Raw genomic sequence first — 18,443 nt, forward strand, 5'->3', positions numbered from 1 at the left:
ACGAGTACAAAAACAAGCATGTAGACCAGTAGAATAGAATAGAGAGCCCACAAATAAGGCCACACATCTATGACCATCTAATCTTTGACAAAGCTGACAAAAATAAGCCAAGGGGAAAAGACTCCCTATTCAAAAAATGGTGCTGAGATAACTGGCAAGCTATATGCAGAAGATTGAATCTGGACCCCTTCCTTATACCACATAAAAGAATAAACTCAAATGGATTAAAGACTTAAATGTAAAACCCAAAACTATAAAACCCCTGGAAAACAACCTAGGCAATACCATCCTGGACCTAGGAACGGGCAAAGAATTCCTGACAAAGACACCAAAAGCAATCGCAACAAAAGCAAAAACTGACAAATGGGATCTAATTAAATTTAAGAGCTTCTGCACAGCAAAAGAAACTATCAACAGAGTAAACAGACAACCTACAGAATGGGAAAAAAAATCTGTCTTAATCAGATGCATAGTTGGCAAAAATGGAGATTCAGGAGAAAGTCCAGCATCCACAAGGAACTTAAACAATGTTGTAAGAGAAAAACAAACAACCCCATGAAAAAGTAAACAAAAGACATGAACAGATACTTCTTAAAAGACATACATGTGGCCAAGAAGCATATGAAAAAAAGCTCAATATCACTGATCATTAGAGAAATGCAAATCAAAACCACAATGAGATACCATCTCACACCAGTCAGAATGGCTATTATTAAAAAGTCAAAAAATAACAGATGCCAGAGAAGTTGTGGAGACCCTGATACATTGTCAGTGGGAGTGTAAATTTGTTCTACCATTGTGGAAAGCAGTATAGCGTTTCCTCAAATAACTAAAAGCAGGGCTACCATTTGAAGCTGCAATACCATCACTGGGTATACACTCAGAGGAAGAATATCTACCATAATGACACAGGCAGGTGAATGTTCACTGCAGTACTGTTCACAACAGTAAAGACATGGAATCAACCTAAATGCCCATCAATGACAGACTGGATAAAGAAAATATGGTACATACACACCATGGAATATTACGCAGCCATAAAAAATGAGATCATGTCTTCTGCAAGAACATGGATGAAGCTGGAGGCTATCATCCTTAGCAAACTAACACAGTAACTGAAAAACAAATACTGCATGTTCTCACTTATAAGTGGGAGCTAAATGATGAGAACTCATGAACATAAAGAAAGGAACAACAGACACTGGGGTCTACTTAAGAGAGGGAGGTGAGGAGGAGGGCAATTAGCAGAAAAGATGACTATTGGGTACTGAGCTTGATACCTGGGTGATGTAATAATATGTACAACAAACCCTGTGACACATGTTATCTATGTAGCAAACCTACACACGTATCCCCAAACCTAAAATAATTTTTTAAAAAAAGGAATAAGCAGGAAAAAAAAAAGAATACTAAAGCCCTCCCCATCATAGTGTAAATAATGAATAATTACAAAATGAAACTTTCCTCCTGAAAATTAGCTTTGTTATATCATATGAAATAATATTAATAATTCCAAAGAAAAAAAAAAGTCAGAGTGTCTTCCTACCTCCAAATGACTGCACCACCTGCCTAAGAATGGTTCTTAACCAGGCTGAAATTATAAACATAGAATTCAGAATCTGGATGGCAAGGAGAATCATCAAGATTCAGGAGAAAGCTGAAACCCAATCCAAGGAATCTAAGGAATCCAATAAAATAATACAAGAACTTAAAGATGAAATAGTCATTTTAAGAAGGAACCAAACTGATCTGATAGAGCTGAAAAACTAAAAGAATTTCATAATACAATCAGAAGTGCTGAGAAAAGAATAGACAAAACTGAGGAAAGAATCTCAAAGTTCAAAGACCAATTCTTTGAATGAACTCAATCAGACAAAAATAAAGGCAAACGAATAAAAAGAATGAACAAAATCTCCAAAATATATGGGATTATGTAAACAGACCAAACATATGACACATTGGCATCCCTGAAAGAGAGAGACATGAGAAAGCAACTTAGAAAACATAATTAAAAATTATGAAAATTTCCCTAACCTCACTGGGGAGGTAGACATTCAAATTCAGAAACTGCAGAGAACCCCTGTAAGATGCTATTCAAGACAACCATGCTGAAGACAAATAGTCATCAGATTCTCCATGGTCAAAGTGAAAGAAAAAATCTTAAAGGGAGCTAAAAAGAAGGGAGAGGTCACCTACAAAGGGAACCCCATCAGGCTAACAGCTGACCTTTCAGCAGAAATCCTACAAGCCAGAAAAGATTGGGGATCTTTATTCAGCATTCTTAAAGAAAGGAAATTCTAATCAAGAATTTCATATCCAGCCAAACTATGCTTCATAAGTAAAAGAGAAATAAAATCCTTTTCAGATAAGCAAATACTAAGGGAATTCACTACCACCAGACCTGCCTTATAAGAGGTCCTTATGGAAGCACTAAATATGAAAATGAAAGCCATTACTGGCCACCACAAAAACAAACACACTAAAGTACACAGACCATTGACACCATAAAGCAACTACACAATTAAGTCTACATAACAAGCAGCTAACAGCATAACAGGATCAAATTTTCACATATCAATACTGACTGAATGTAAATGGACTAACTACACCACTTAAAAGACACAGAGTGGCAATTTGAATAAAGAAACAAGACCTAACTACATACTACCTTCAACAGACCCCTCTCACAGGCAATGACACCCACAGACTCAGAGTAAGGGATAGAGAAAAATCTAGCAAGCAAACAGAAAAGAAAAAAGAGACAGATTGCTCTTTTAATTTGAGATAAAACAGACTTGAAAGCAACAATAATCAAAAAAGACTAAGAAGGGCATTAAATAATGATAAAGGGTTCAATTCAACACGAAAACTTTAACTACCCTAAATATACATGCATCAAACATTGGAGCACCCAGATTGATAAAATAAGTTCTTAGAGACCTACAAAGGGACTTAGATAACCACACAATAATAGTGGAAGACCTCACCTTGACACCCACTGACAGTACTAGACAGACCATCAAGGCACAAAACTAACAAAGATATTCAGGACCTAAACTTAACATTTGACCAAATGGCCCTAACAGATATCTACAGAACACTGCACTCAACTACAACAGAATATACATTCTTCTTATCTGCACATGACACATACTGTAATATTGACCACACACTCAGCCATAAAGGAATTCTCAACAGATTCAAAAAAAAAAAAAAAAACTGAAATTATACCACACTCTCAACCACAGTACAAGAATAGATCTCTCAAAATCATATAATTATGTGGAAATTAAACAATCTGTTCCTGAATGACTTTGGGTAAACAATGAAATTAAGACAGAATTCGATAAATTTTTTGAAACTAATGAAAACAAAGAAATGACATACCAGATTCTCTGAGACAGAGCTAAAGCAGTCTTCAAAGGAAAGTTTATAGCACTAAACACCTACATCAAGTAGTTAGAAAGATCTCAAATTAACAACCTAAAATCACACCTAGAGCAACCGAAAAAAACAAAAGTAAACTAACCCCAAAGCTAGCAGAAGAAAAAACCAAAATCAGAGCTGAACTGAACAAAACTAAGACATGAAAAATGATACAAAAAGTCAATGAAACCAAAATGTGGTTCTCTGAAAGAATAAATAAGATTGACAGACCACTAGCTAGACAAATAAAGAAAAAAGGAAAGAAGTCCAAATAAACACAATCAGAAATGACAAAGTGAACATTACAACTGACCCCACAGAAAAAAAAAAAAAAAAAAAAAAACTCTTGGAGACTGTTATGAACACCTCTACCTACACAAACTAGAAATCTTAGAGAAAATGGATAAGTTCCTCAAAACATACAACCTCCCAAGTTTGAATCAGAAGGAAATTGAAACCCTGAACATACCAATAGTGAATTTCAAAATTGATTCAGTAATAAAAAGCCTACACCCAGAAGAAGCCCTGGAAAAGACAGATTGACAGCCAAATTCCACCCGACATATAAAGAAGAGCTGAAACCAACCCTACTAATAAACTATTCCAAAAAATGAGAGGGGACTCCTTATCAAATCATTCTATGAAGCTAGCATCATTCTGATACCATAACTTTGTAGAAACACAACAAAAAAAAGAAAACTTTAGACCAATATCCCTGATGAATATAGATGTAAAAATCCTCAACAAACACTAGCACACCAAAACCGCAGCACATCAAAAACCTAATCTACCATGATCAAAATGGCTTTATTCCTGTTATACAAGGTTGGGTCAACATATGTAAATCAGTAAATATGATTCAACACATAAACAAAACTAAAAACAAAAACCATATGATCATCTCAACAGATGCAGAAAAGGCTTTCGATAAAATTTAACATCACTTCGTGTTAAAAATTTTCAACAAACTAGACATTGAAGGAACATACCTTAAATAAAAAGAGCCAGTTATGACAAACCCACAGCGAACATCATACTAAATAGGCAAAAGCTGGAGGCATTTCCCTTGAAAACCGGAACAAGACAAGCATGCCCACTCTCACCACAACTATTCAACACAGTACTGGAAATTTCAGCCAAAGCAATTAGGCAAGAGAAACAAATGAAAGGCATCCAAATTAAAAGGAAGTCATACTATCTCTGTTCACTGATGATGATTCTATACTTATAAAACCCCATGCTCTCTACCCAATGGTTCCTAGATCTGATAAACAACTTCTACAAAGTTTCAGGATACAAAATCAATGTCAAAAAAATCAGTAGCATTTCAGCAATAACGTCCAAGCTGAGCGCCAAATCAAGAATGTAATCCCATTCACAATAGCCACAAAAGAAATAAAATATCTAGGAATACAGCTCAACAGGGAGGTGAAAGATCTCTACAATGAGAATTACAAAATGTTGCTGAAGAAATCAGAAACAACACAAATGGAAAGATATCCTTACTCATGGATAGGAAGAATCAATATTATTAAAATGGCCATGCTGCTCAAAGCAATTTACAGATTCAATGCTACTCCTATCAAGCTACCAATGACATTTTTCACAGAACTAGAAAAAATATCTAACATTCATATGGAACTGAAAAACAGCCTGAATACCCAAAACAATCCTAAGCGAAAAGAAAAAAGCCACAGGCATCACACTATCTGACTTCAAACTATACTACCAGGCTACAGTAACCAAAACAGCATGGTACTGGAAAAAAAAAAAAAAAACACACATAAAACAATGGAGCAGAATAGAGAACCCAGAAGTAAAGCCACACACCTAAAACCATCTGATCTTTAACAAAGTCAACAATAAGCAATGGGAAAAGGACTCCCTATTCAGTAAAGAGTGCTGGGATAACTGCCTAGCCATATGCAGAAGATTGAAACTGAACCCTTTCCTTTTACCATACACAAAAATCCATTCAAGATGGATTAAAGACTTACATGTAAAGCCTAAAACTATAAAAACTCTAAAAGAAAATCTAGGCAATACCATTCTGAATCTAGGACCTGGCAAAGATTTCATATGAAGACTCCAAAAGCAACTGCAACAAAAACAAAAATTGAAAAGAAAGACCTAATTAAACTAAAGAGACTCTACTCAGCAAAAGAAACTATCAACACAGTAAACAGACAACCTACAGAATGGGAGAAAACATTCACAAACTATGCATCCCACAAAGGTCCCATAGCCAGGATCTATAAGGAACTTAAACAAATTAACAAGCAAAAAAACCCATAAAAAATGGGCAAAGGACATGAACAGACAATTCTCAAAACAAGATATACAAATGGACAACAAGCATATGAAAAAATGCTCAACATCACTGAGCTTTAGACAAATGCAAATCAAAACCAAAATAAGAACCATCTCACAACAGTTGGAATGGCTATTATTAAAAAGTCAAAAAATAACAGCTGCTGATGAGGTTGTGGAGAAAAGTGAATGCTTATACAGTGGTGGGGGGAATGTAAATTTCAGCCACTGTGGAAAGCAGTTTGGAAATTTCTAAAGAACCTCAAACAGAAAGAACTGCCATTCAACTCAACAATCCCATTCCTGGGTACATACCCAAAGAAATATAAATCATTCTAATAAAAAGACAACATGTACACATATGTTCATTGCAGCACTATTCAAAACAGCAAAGACATGGAATCAACCTACATACCTATCAATAGTGGACTGAACAAAGAAAATGTGGCACATATACACCATGGAACACCACACAGCCATAAAAAAAGAATAAAATCATGTCCTTTACAGCAACATGGATGGAGCTTCACATTATCCTATGTGAATCAATGCAGAAAAAAAAAAAACACATGTTCTCTCTTATACATGAGAGCTAAACATTAAGTATACATGGACAAAGAAGGAAACAGTACACAGTGGGGTCTACTTCAGGGTGGAGGTTGGGAAGAGGATGAGAACTGAAAAACTACCTATCGGGTCACTGCACATGTACCCCCTGAACTAAAATAAAAGTTGGAAAGGAATAAAAATTTAAAAATGAAATAAAATCTACTCTCTTAGCAATTTCCAAGTAAAACATAAATAATCTGACATGAAGAAATGGAAATATACAGTAATGCTTTGCTTTGATGGTCTTCACAGTGTTATTTTCTCTGAAGCAAAAATTATCTCAATTATGTATATTACAAAAGAGATCATTTCCTCCAAATGGAGACAACAAACAATATTAGAGAAAGCAGCATAGCACTTCTGTCTCTAATTTCTCTGTAACTTAGTTGTGAAACCTTGAGTAAGTCAGTCATCTGCCATCTCATCTGTAGTAAATTAATCAATTTTAATTTGCCAAGGAGTTATAAGTAAAATTGTGATACAATTTTTCATTCATTAAACTAAAGCAAAGTAATTGATTTAAATGAGCTTTATAACTGAAATAGCTCAATGTAGCACCCCCAAGAGTATCTAATAAATTATGACAGTGTACAAAACATTCAATAGTTAAAAAAAAAAAAAAAAGACGTCGTTACCTTGAACTTATAGGCAATTGGACATCCTGGATTATTAAAAATGCCCTTCCTTCTTAACAGATTATATTTAAAAAATTTTTTACAGTTTTGGACATTGTTAAATTATACACTCAAATTACTCAATTGAACTCATTATGAATAGAAATTATATGGCACATGATCTGAACAACTTCGCTTATTCCTATAGAAATGTATACAGTGCACACCTTCCAAACACTCACTGTTGAGCTATATGGACTAACATACATTATTTGATATACAGTAGATCTTACTGGATTACTCAGGGCCAACTGTCTCAATTCAGAACCACACGCTGAGATGAAGCTGGCGATTTGCACTCCCTCATTCTACCCTCCACCCCATGCCAATCTGTAGAGCTATATTACTTTTTTTCATTTTGATGCTGGGTCCCCTCTCCTCTGCTGTCAGTTCTGGGGCTCATGATCCATCACTATTACTGATCTTTGCCACTCTCCATCTAGTGAAATCAAACTGCTACACTGATATCTAACACATCTTTTCTGTTTCTTCATCATTTTTTGGCTCTTCTGGTCCCTGCTCTTCTCAGCAGGAACCAGAACACATCTTTTCTGTTTCTTCATCCTGTTTGGCTCTTCTGGTCCCTGCTCTTCTCAGCTACAAAACGAAAGACATCTACTACACAGGCACAGTCAGCCATTTAATATACTCCTTTTCTTCTAATTAAAAAGAAAAAAAAAATCAAAACAGGCCAGGATAGTCTTTGGCTTTCTGAACTGTTTTCATGGCAATTTGAACCAAAAGTTTCATTTATTATTATAGAAGATGGTGTATGTTTTTTTTTTTTATTTCTAAGTTCAGAGTTACTACAGATACCTGGTCAACAGACAAATTGAGAGTTTTTACAATTATAGGATTAAAGAGTTAAAATGCAATAAAAGTCATGGTGGCTGCCTTCTTAACCCTTAAAAACTCCACCAAATAAATCTCCAAAAATTTTTATTAAATCATATCTTAAAATAAATTCATAGAACTCCAAAAATATATACCAGTGGTCAAAAAGGACATGAAAAGATGCTTAACATCACCAATCATTAGGGAAGTGCAAATTAAAACCACAGAGAGATACTACTTTACACCCATCCGGATCGCTATTATCAAAAAAACAAAAAATGTATTTGGCAAGGATGTGGAGAAATGTTGGTGAGGATGTGGAGAAATGTTGGTGAGGATGTGGAGAAATTGGACTCCTTTGCATTGCTGGTGGGAATGTAAAATGAGGTGGCTGCTGTGGAAAACAGTGTGTCAATTCCTCGAAAAAAAAGTATACATATAGACATATATACATGTAAAATTTCCATGTGATCTAGCAATTTCCCTTCTGGAGAGATATCGAAAAGAAAGGAAAGCAGAGAACTGAACAGATATTTGTACTCTCATGTTCATAGCAGCATTATTCACAATAACCAAAGGATGGAAACAACCCAAGCATCCATGGATGAATGAATGGATAAACAAAATGTATTAACAGCATATGCACACAATGGATAATTGTATTTCACCTTAAAAAGAACATTCTGACACATGCTACAACATGGATGAACCTTGGAGACATTATACTAAGTGAAATAAGCCAGTCACAAAAGGTCAAATAGTGCATGATTCCACTTATATGAGGTACCTAGAGTAGTCAAATTCATAGAGGCAGAAAGTAAACTGGCAGTTGTCAGGGGCTGAAGGTAACAGAAAACGAGGTGTGAGTGTTTAATAGGTATGAAGTTTCACTTGGGGATGATGAAAAACTTCTGAGTGAAAAATAAAGTTGGCATAGTACAGGGACATACTCCATACTTAGTTACCAATGACTACTGTGCAAACCCAATCTGACTCTAAAAACAGAGACAGTACAAGTTGTATACAACTGAGTAAACAGTGCTTACTCTTGTTAGAGCTCAATGAAGAGCACAGAAACATCTCTACGTATCTACAGACACCAGATTCTCCTCACCGAGGTCTGTCTAGGAAAGCTGAGAAAAATAAACTGTAAATAAATAAAATCCCTCATGCCACCAAATCACGGAATAAATATTCATTCTTGAGATTGTTAAGTACTGCTGCCTCCATGCCTACATCCTTGCTATTCCAAAATATATCAAACACGCTCCTGTCTCAGTGCCTTTGTACTAGGCCAACTCATTCCTCAATACTCGCGGAGCTCACTGCCTCATTTCATTCAGATCTCCACTCAAGTGTTCCCTTATCAGAGAGGCTGAGCTTACCACCCTATCTAAAATAGCATCCTCTATCATTCTCTTTCCCCTTAATTTATTTTTCTCTATTACCTCTTTTTTTTTTTTTTTTTTCTGGAGACGGAGTCTCGCTCTGTCACCCAGGCTGGAGTGCAGTGGCATGATGTCGGCTCACTGCAACCTCCGCCTCCCCAGGTCAAGCAATTCTCCTGCCTCAGCCTCCAGAGTAGCTGGGAATACAGGCGCACGCCACCACACCCGGCTAATTTTTTTGTATTTTAGTAGAGACAGGGTTCACCGTGTTGCCCAGGCTGGTCTCAACTCCACAGCTCAGGCAATCCGACCGCCTCGGCCTCCCAAAATGCTAGGATTACAGGCGTGAGCCACCGCGCCCAGCCTTTCTCTATACCTCTTAATCACTACTTATTATATATTTACTTGTTAATTATACTTCTCCATCCACTAGAATGTAAGTTCCAGGAACAAAAGGACTTTCTATTTTGTTCACTGCAGTCTTCCCAGCACCTGAACACTATCTGGCACACTGAAGGTTGCCTGTAAATACTTGCTAAATGAATAAACAGGTGGATGCTCATGGTTTCATAGATAATATTTCCCTCTTGGCCTTGGTACTATTTATTCTACCATATGGAGCAGCCATAACCTGAAAGCATCCAGAGCATTCTTAACTTTTCAGCGTAGGGTTCACTGGTTAAGTGGAAGTAAGGCCTAGTTGAAAATTCTGAAAGAAGCCTGGTACCAGCAGTGTCACTGAGGCCTTAATGAAGCAGATCCAAAAATACTCTCTTACTCAGTTTCTACATTCGCTAAATGTATACAGTGTAACTGTCCCTTGCTTTGTAGGATAAAGAATACACCTTATCAATGAGATATTTGTTATGCAGTATATGGCATGCGTTAATGCAAACGATGTCATTTAAAAATCGCATTGATATTTTGATAAATATACAACGCACTTGCAGACAAAAATCAGAGAATTTTTCCCTCTACAGCTTTTTTGAGGATTTGGGAGAAATGGACAAATACAACAACACTGCATGTCATTAAATACAGTATATCCAAACACAAATAACGAGTTTCTTGGCCCAACAGATACAGACCCTGGAGCACTATAAGAATATGTTAAACACCTGGATGAGGGAAAGAGAAGACTGCTTCCAAAACATACTTACTTTATTTCAAAGTCAAAAGTATTCAACACTTAATTCATACTGCATCCCAGAGAAACGTCCCAACCCGCGCCCATGCATGTTACAAGTTTTGAGAGCATTTTATAACTGCACTTTAATCCCTCTGCAGTGAATGACTTCTGGTAAAGCGCTGGCAGTTAATAATACTTTTTGTAGGAAAAAAAAAATTAATACAACAACCACAATACCTCCACTCGCAAGAAAGCGGAGGAGGGCCCATTACTCTGTCTCCAGGGACTCCCAGAATCCTGTACGACCCGACATAAGGAAAGTCATCCAGGGAACACACGTGTCGCTCCCCCCCTAGAGGGTGGAAATGGAACATGGGACCTTCCCATCAGCGGGGGCCCAGACACAAGTCAGAGGTGTCCGCAGGGAACGCAGCGTGGTTCCAGACAGCCTCGGTCCCCAGGGCCAGCGACCCCCGCCTGAGACCGACCCAGGCCAGCCCCCTCCTGATTACGACCCGGGCCTGCCCCCGGAGCTCACATCCCCGCAAACGGCAGTCCTACCTGAGCTCTGCCCCCAGCTACAGGGCTGAGGGGGCAGGCGGGAGGAGGCGTGGCCTTCCAGTTCGCCAGTCGAACTCCCTCGTGCGGTTGTTATGACTTTCCCTCTCGGGATCCGCGCCCCGACCAAGTTCGAGTTGCACTTCCGGGGTCTGCAGGAGACTTACACGTCATTACGCACGCGACGGTAGCGGCTGCGACAACCCAGAAACGGGCGCGGCGCGGGCCCCGGGTAGGTTCCTGTAGTACTAGGTGGACTGCAGAGAGAGGCCCGCGTGAATTAAGTGTAGTTCTTTTATGCACTGGCGGACTCTGGTCGCCCTTCCTTGTGAAGGCTGCCTGGGTAGCCGTAGAGGACGAGGCCACTCTAAAGCCTCGTTTTCCCAGCGGAATTTTAACCATTCTGAGGATATCCTTACAGCCAGTTCCCCACTCCCCTACTCAGAGTGTGTCAGACTTTACCCTGTCCATTCAACTCCAGAAAAACTGGGAGGTCTAGATTCGGAAGATTAAATGTACCTTTGAATTATGACATGTAAAATAGGAAGTTAATACTAGCATCCTAATGACAAAAGTTTTCTCGTTATCATACTTGACTCAAATGGGAATCTTACGGATATTAATGTTTTTTCCAGAAACAGGTTTGAAAGGTATTTCAAGGATAAATCTGGGGAAAGGGATGGGAGCAACTGATTTTTAATTTTTAGATAGTACTCTCAGCGCATTTATTTAGTCCAAAACTGTTAATTTAATGAATTAGGCTAAACTAGACGCTGGGGTAACAAAGCTGAGTTAGATATCCTCTCCTCTGAGGCAGCTAAAGAGAAGGAAAATCTGGTGGCTGACAAGTAAACCAACAGTTACGTTCTTCAGAGAGGAGATCCCAGACTCTCTAAAGTATACTTCACTTCCACACTGTTTGTACTTCTTAATCTCCACTCCTTTCTTGTTTCCTTCATAAAAGTAGAATGCTATTCATTTATTTATTTGCAAATGTACCCTGCCCCCCTAAAATGTAAACTCATTGATGGTAGTGACATTATCTTGTCTTTTTAATGTATCCTCAACCATACAACAGTGCCTGTCCACAATGTACACAGTAAATATTTATTGAATGACTGAATGATCACAGTGGTAAATACTAGATTGGGGAAATTTAGAAAAGTGTATAGGACAAGAAGAAAGTGCTGTAAGTAAGTGGTGGTAGATAAGGAGCATTAAAAGGTGAGAGAATCCACTGGAGTTAGCCAGAACTGAGTACCTGGATGAATCTCAGGCATTGCAAGACTGTTAGGGCTTCATTTCCAGAAAGAACTCAAATGGTTTGTAGAGTGACACCTTATACTGAAGAGGAAGGCAACAGCCAGATTCTGAAAAGCTTTCTATGTCATGCTGAGTAATTTGATTTTCTGCTGCAGACAATTGGGGAAACTGAAGGATTGTTGAACAGAGGAGGGAAACATTTTTATTTTGGTGGACTTTTGCAACAGTGACAGATTATATTAAAAAGATAAGGCTCCCAAAAATGTGTAATCCCAGTTTAACCATGAGAAAAACATCAGACAAAATACCTGACCGCTACTACTCCAAACAGTTAAAGTCATGAAAAACAAGGAAAGTCTGAGAAACTGTCTGAGCCAAGAGGAGCCTAAAGAGACCAACTTTAATGTGGGATCCTGAAACAGAAATAGATCGTAAGTGAGAAAACTAGTGAAAATTGAATAAAAAGAGTAAAATTCCATTAAGAGAATATACTAATGTTTACATAAAATATGGAGATTGGTCAAAAGATGAGTGATATGACCTTTGAATATTTCCAGGATAGAGGCCCACTCAAGGGTTAGGGGAATGTACTTTGTTCAGTAGTAAACTATTGAACAAACACATGGGTGCTTCAGCCTACAATTCCAGCTGGACTTACATGGGAATGAATGAGCCTTCAGATTGTTCCTATCATTGAGTCTTTCATCTGGGGTCCAAAATTTCATAAAGCAGAGACGAGCCATCCCCACTGTGCCCAGTTCTGAATTCCTGACCCACAGAAACAATTAGAGATCATGAAAATGATTCTTGTTACTTTAAGCCAGTAAATTTTGGAGTGATTTGTTTTTCAGCAAAAGAAACCAATATGCTGTATGACAACAGCCAAAGAGTAAATATCCTTTCAAGTCCAATCCTGCCTAAGATGTCAAAATCAAGAATGAGGAGGTTGTGTGCTGAAACAGAGTGAGTCCTTTTCTCTCCTTACTCTACCCTAAGTGGTAAACTCCTGCCTCAGCTGACCACAAAAATATCTTCTGCAAATCTGTGAGGAGAAAGGAGGGAAAGCAACAAAAATTGTGTGTGGGCTTAGATGTTTTGTTAGAATTACAACAGCTCATGTGTAGCTTAGCAGAAACCATTACAATGATTACTACACAATATAGTACAAAAATTTCCCCTCATTTTAACCATAGTCATCTAAACTGTACAAGTTAGTTTATTTATAGTTTTAATTTATACATCTCTAGGGAAGCCAGAAACTTCAGTTTCTCTCCCCACCTCTCTTCTCTTGCACTTCAAAATCCTACTAAGATAAGGAAAAAGGAAAGGAGATTTGTTCCCTCCTGGCTAACAGATTGTCCATCTTTGATCACTAGGATGATCAAATAAATGTCCCTATACCATATTTTGCATATCCTCCTCCTATTCTAGACCACTTCCTTGGGCATCTGTCTTTTTATCAATCTACTCCCACCCTTCACATCAAATGATTTCAGTGACATACAGCAGACAGACACCTCCAAAAATACTATCAAGACTACATGTTGTTCATTTAAGTTAAAAATAAAATTTAAACCTACTTATCATGACTAGGACTCCGTGCCAACAATTTGGCAGCTCAAGAAAATCCATTAAGGAAAATATTCTTAATTAGATGCTAAGGGCAAAGCTCTGTCCAAACTAACCAACTCTATTAGAATGAGGTCTGGATTCTGACTTAAATTTGGAGAATCAAGTAACATTCCTGCCCTTGCTCAAGCCCAAGCAGGTATGTGCTGTGGTTTGAATGTTTTCTCTAAAAATTCATGCATTGGAAACATAATTGCCATTGTAATAATATTAAGAAGTGAAGCCTTAAAGAGGTGATTTAGGTGATAGGGACTGTGCCCTCATAAAAGGATGAATGCCATTATTGTGGGAGTGGGTTAGTTATCATGGGAGTGGGCTCCTGATAAAAGGATAAATTTGGCCCCCATTTTCTCTCTGTCTTGTGCACTCTCACTACTCTGTCTCACCCTCTCTCCCTATGTGATGCTTTCTGCCACAGGATGACCTTCACGAGATGCAGCCTCTGGATCTCGGACTTCCCCAGCCTCCAGAACTGTAAGCCAAATGAATCTCTTTGTTTATAAATTACCCAGTGTGTGGTATTCTTACAGCAGCAGAAAATGGACTAAGACAGTATGTGTGAAGTGTGGCATAGTAATTACAACAAGTTCTGCCTTCTAGATTCAGTTTATATTCAAAGCCCCAAAAGTAGGATCATATAACCAAATAATTTCTGATGACCCCTCCAACAAAATGATTATTACTTGAAATCAACCCCCTATCACTTGTACTTTCCATCTAGATGCTGGGGACACAAAGCTGAGTTAGACCCAAGAACACCCTTTTCATTATGCCTGGAATTTTTTTAAAATGAGAAAAGGTAACATATCAGTGTTCAAAACATACTTTAAGAGAATTTCAAACAAAAAAAACATAAAATAGCCTCTAGTTTGTGATGAAGACAATTTGTAGGTTGATATATTTACCTAGAGTTAGACAACCTGTGAGGTTTGAGGGCACAGTCTCTAAGGCGTCCCTGATTTCTGACACCAACTGCAAGTTTGGAGGGTTCCCAGAAACACCCTCAGGTTTGAAATTTTGCTAGAAGGTCTCACAGAACTCACTGAAAGCTGTTATCTTTACAGTTACCATTTATTACAAGGAAAGAATACAGACTAACATCAGCCAAGGGAAGAAGCACGTAAGGCAGAGTCCGGAAGGGTACCAAACACAGCGCTTTTGCTGTACTCTTCCATTATTTGCTGTACTTTCCCAGTGGAGTCAAGACATGTTACCCTCCCAAAATCCATGCATGACAATATGCAATGTAGAATTGCCAGTAACCCTTTTCCTGTTTGCCCTAAGAATACTCGCGAGTGGCACTTGCAGCTGCAGCATTTACCTTGAGATTACTTTGCTGATATTGTTTGGTGTGTCCCCACCCAAATTTCATGTTGAATTCCCATGTGTTGTGGGAAGGACCCATGGGAGGTAATTGAATCATGGAGGCAGATCTTTCCCTGCTCTTCTTGTAATAGTGAATAAGTCTCACGAGATCAGATAGTTTTAAAATGGAAGTTTCCCTGCACAAGTTTCTCTTCTCTTGTCTGCTGCCGTTTGAGATGTACCTTTCAACTTCCTCCGTGATTGTGAGGCCTCCCCAGCCATGTGGAACTGTAAGCCCATTAAACCTCTTTCTTTTGTAAATTGCCCAGTCTTGAGTATGTTGGATCTGTTTGGAGGGCTCTGAAGAAGACAGAAAAATGTGGGAAAGTTTGGAACTCCCTAGAGGCTTGTTGAATGGCTTTGACAAAAATGCTGATAATGATATAAACAATGAAATCCAGGCTGAGGTGGTCTCAGATGGAGATGACGAACTTGTTGGGAACTGGAGCAAAGGTGACTCTTGTTATGTTTTAGCAAAGAGACTGGTAGCATTTTGCCCCTGCCCTAGAGATTTGTCAAACTTTGAACTTGAGAGACATGATTTAGGGTGTCTGGCAGAAGAAATTTCTAAGCAGCAAAGCATTCAAGAGGTGACTTGGATGCTGTTAAAAGCATTCAGTTTAAAAGGGAAACAGAGCATAAAAGTTTGGAAATTCTGTAGCCTGACAATGTAGAAAAGAAAATCCCATTTTTTGAGGAGAAACTCAAGCTGGCTGCAGAAATTTGCATAACTAATGAGGAGCTGAATGTTAATCACCAAGACAATGGGGAAAATGTCTCCAGGGCATGTCACAGACCTTTGTGGCAGCCCCTCCCACCACAGGCCCAGAGGTTTAGGAGGAAAAAATGGTTTTGTGGGCGGGGCCCAGGGTCCCTCTGCTGTGTGCAGTCTAGGGACTTGGTGCCCTGCATCCCAGCCACTCCAGCCATAACTAAAAAGGGTCAAGGTACAGCATGGGCTTTTGCTTCAGAAGGTAGAAGCCCCCAAGCCTTGGCAGCTTCCACATGATTTTGAGCCTGTGGATGCACAGAAATCAAGAATTGAGGTTTGGGAACCTCCACCTAGATTTCAGAGGATGAGTGGAAATGCCTGGATGCCCAGGCAGAAGTTTGCTACAGGGGTGGGGCCCTCTGGGAGAAACTCTGCTAGGGCAGCATGGAAGGGAAGTATGGGGTCAGAGCCCCCACACAGAGTCCCTACTGGGGCACTGCAGAGGGGAGCTTTGAGAAGAGAGCCACTGTCTTCAGACTCCGGAATGGTAGATCCACTGACATCTTGCACCGTGTGCCTGGAAAAGCTGCGAACACTCAACGCCAGTCCATGAAAGCAGCCAGGAGGGAGACTGTACTCTGCAAAGCCACAGGGACTGAACTGCCCAAAACCTTGGGAACCCACCTCTTGCATCATCATAATCTGGATGTGAGACACAGAGTCAAAGGAGATCATTTTGGAGCTTTAAGATTTGACTGCTGGATTTTGGACTTGCCTGGGCCCAGTAACCCCTTTGTTTTGGCCAATTTCTTCCATTTGGAATGGCTGTATTTACCCAATGTCTGTACTCCATTGTATCTAGAAAGGAACTAACTTACTTTTAGGTTTACAGGCTCATAAACTGAAGGCACTTGCCTTGTCTTGGATGAGACTTTGGACTGTGGACTTTTGAGTTAATGCTAAAATTAAAAGTGAAGACTTTGGGGGACTGTTGGCTTGGTTTTGAAATAGGAGGACATGAGATTTGGGAGGGGACCAGAGGCAGAATGACATGGTTTGGCTGTGTCCACACCCAAATCTCATCTTGAATTCCCGTGTGTTATGGGAGGGACCCAGTGGAAGGTAACAGAATCATGAAGACAGGTCTTTCCCTGCTGTTACCATGATAGTGAATAAGTCTCATGAGATCTGATGGTTCTAAAAAGGAGAGTTTCCCTGCACACGTTCTCTTCTTTTTCTGCTGCCATGTGAGATGTGCCTTTCACCTTCCACCAGGATTGTGAGGCCTCCCCAGCCATGTGGAACTGTAAGTCCATTAAACCTCTTTCTTTTGTAAATTGCCCAGTCCTTGGTATATCTTTATCAGCAGCATGAAAATGGACTAATGCATTTGTCATGAAGTATCTTGATTTTATTATTATTTTCATATCACTCTAGTATATCAACTTTTGAAACAAAAGACATTCTATTTATAGCATTCAAATTTTAGTAGTGGCATTTCCATTTGCAAATATAGTAATTCTCTATTGCTGAAAATGTCAAATCCTAGAAAACGAAGCATTCCTACATGTGATGTTAACATCATTCTCAAACAGTTGTTGGCTGAAGATTCAATTGATGAATACGATTTTTCTGAAAGAGATGATTCTGATGATTCAGACTATTCTGATGTTAGTTCCGTTTAGAAATAACTCCAAGAACAGTTTTCATATTTTATTTTTCACATAGAAAATCAGTCAGATTTTCTTCAGCCTCAAAGAGCATGTTTATGTAAAATTAAATGAGCACTGGCAGTGAGCTGCACTTATTTTCCTAAATGGGAATAGTTAGGGAAGCTCACGAGAGCTTCAACATTCAGAATTTTTGAGGGGCTCCATTGTGGAGGCATCACTGATCCATTGTCCATATGGAACTCAGTCTCCAGGTCAGATGATACACGACCCAAAGCCTCTAAGTCATGTGGTTGGTCTTTCTAGCATGGGGAGCCTCTACCCTAAAACTGCTGGACATAGCCCATCTCCCTAAACAAAGACACTTTTATCAGATATGATAGGTTATTTCCCAGAATCTGAGGCCACAGACCAGAACTCTCTTTAGGAAAGGCCAAATTCTTTACTATACAATATTTCACATGGACTCCTATATAAGTTTTATTTGGATGAGAGGTGGTAGGCAAAGGAAGAGAAATGGTAATTAAGTCTCTGTCATACTAGTCAAATCATCAGGAATAGGTGATTAGTTTTAAGTAGTACAAAGACCAGGCTTCTTCAGTTTAGCCCTATAGAACCTTTCCATTTTCTACTTAGTGTCTCTCCTTTAAATTTCTTCTCACCATTCCTTTATGAAAAGAGAGAATAAAATAGTGTGAGCTTTCTTGTGAGCTATGTAAAGATAAAACAACAAAGAGGAAATATGTAAAGGATAGGCTGTCTGACCCTGACCTTTTTCTGATCTCTTGAATAGTAATTGGATAGGTTGGAAACAGCTGTAGAAAGCTGTAGCTGCATCCCTAACAGAAATTTGGTTCTAAACTAAGTCTTTATGAT

General features: G+C 38.8%; 1 protein-coding gene across 10 annotated transcripts in view; it reads right to left on the reverse strand.

Moving 5' to 3' along the window:
• Positions 1-11,096, reverse strand: part of ARB2A (ARB2 cotranscriptional regulator A) — a 500,239-nt gene extending 489,143 nt beyond the window's left edge. For 3 of the 10 annotated variants that reach the window (XM_063665004.1, XM_063665005.1, XM_063665012.1), the window contains exon 1: positions 10,608-10,841. The gene's annotated coding sequence lies outside the window, so the exon portion shown is untranslated. Of the gene's footprint in view, positions 1-10,607 lie in introns of all 10 variants that reach the window. The other 7 variants (XM_054489438.2, XM_063665013.1, XM_063665003.1 and 4 more) reach the window with 7 other exon arrangements.
• Positions 11,097-18,443: the final 7,347 nt, after the last annotated feature.

This window comes from Pongo pygmaeus, chromosome 4 (genome assembly GCF_028885625.2).
Source record: "Pongo pygmaeus isolate AG05252 chromosome 4, NHGRI_mPonPyg2-v2.0_pri, whole genome shotgun sequence".
Classification (NCBI taxonomy): Eukaryota; Metazoa; Chordata; class Mammalia; order Primates; family Hominidae; genus Pongo; species Pongo pygmaeus.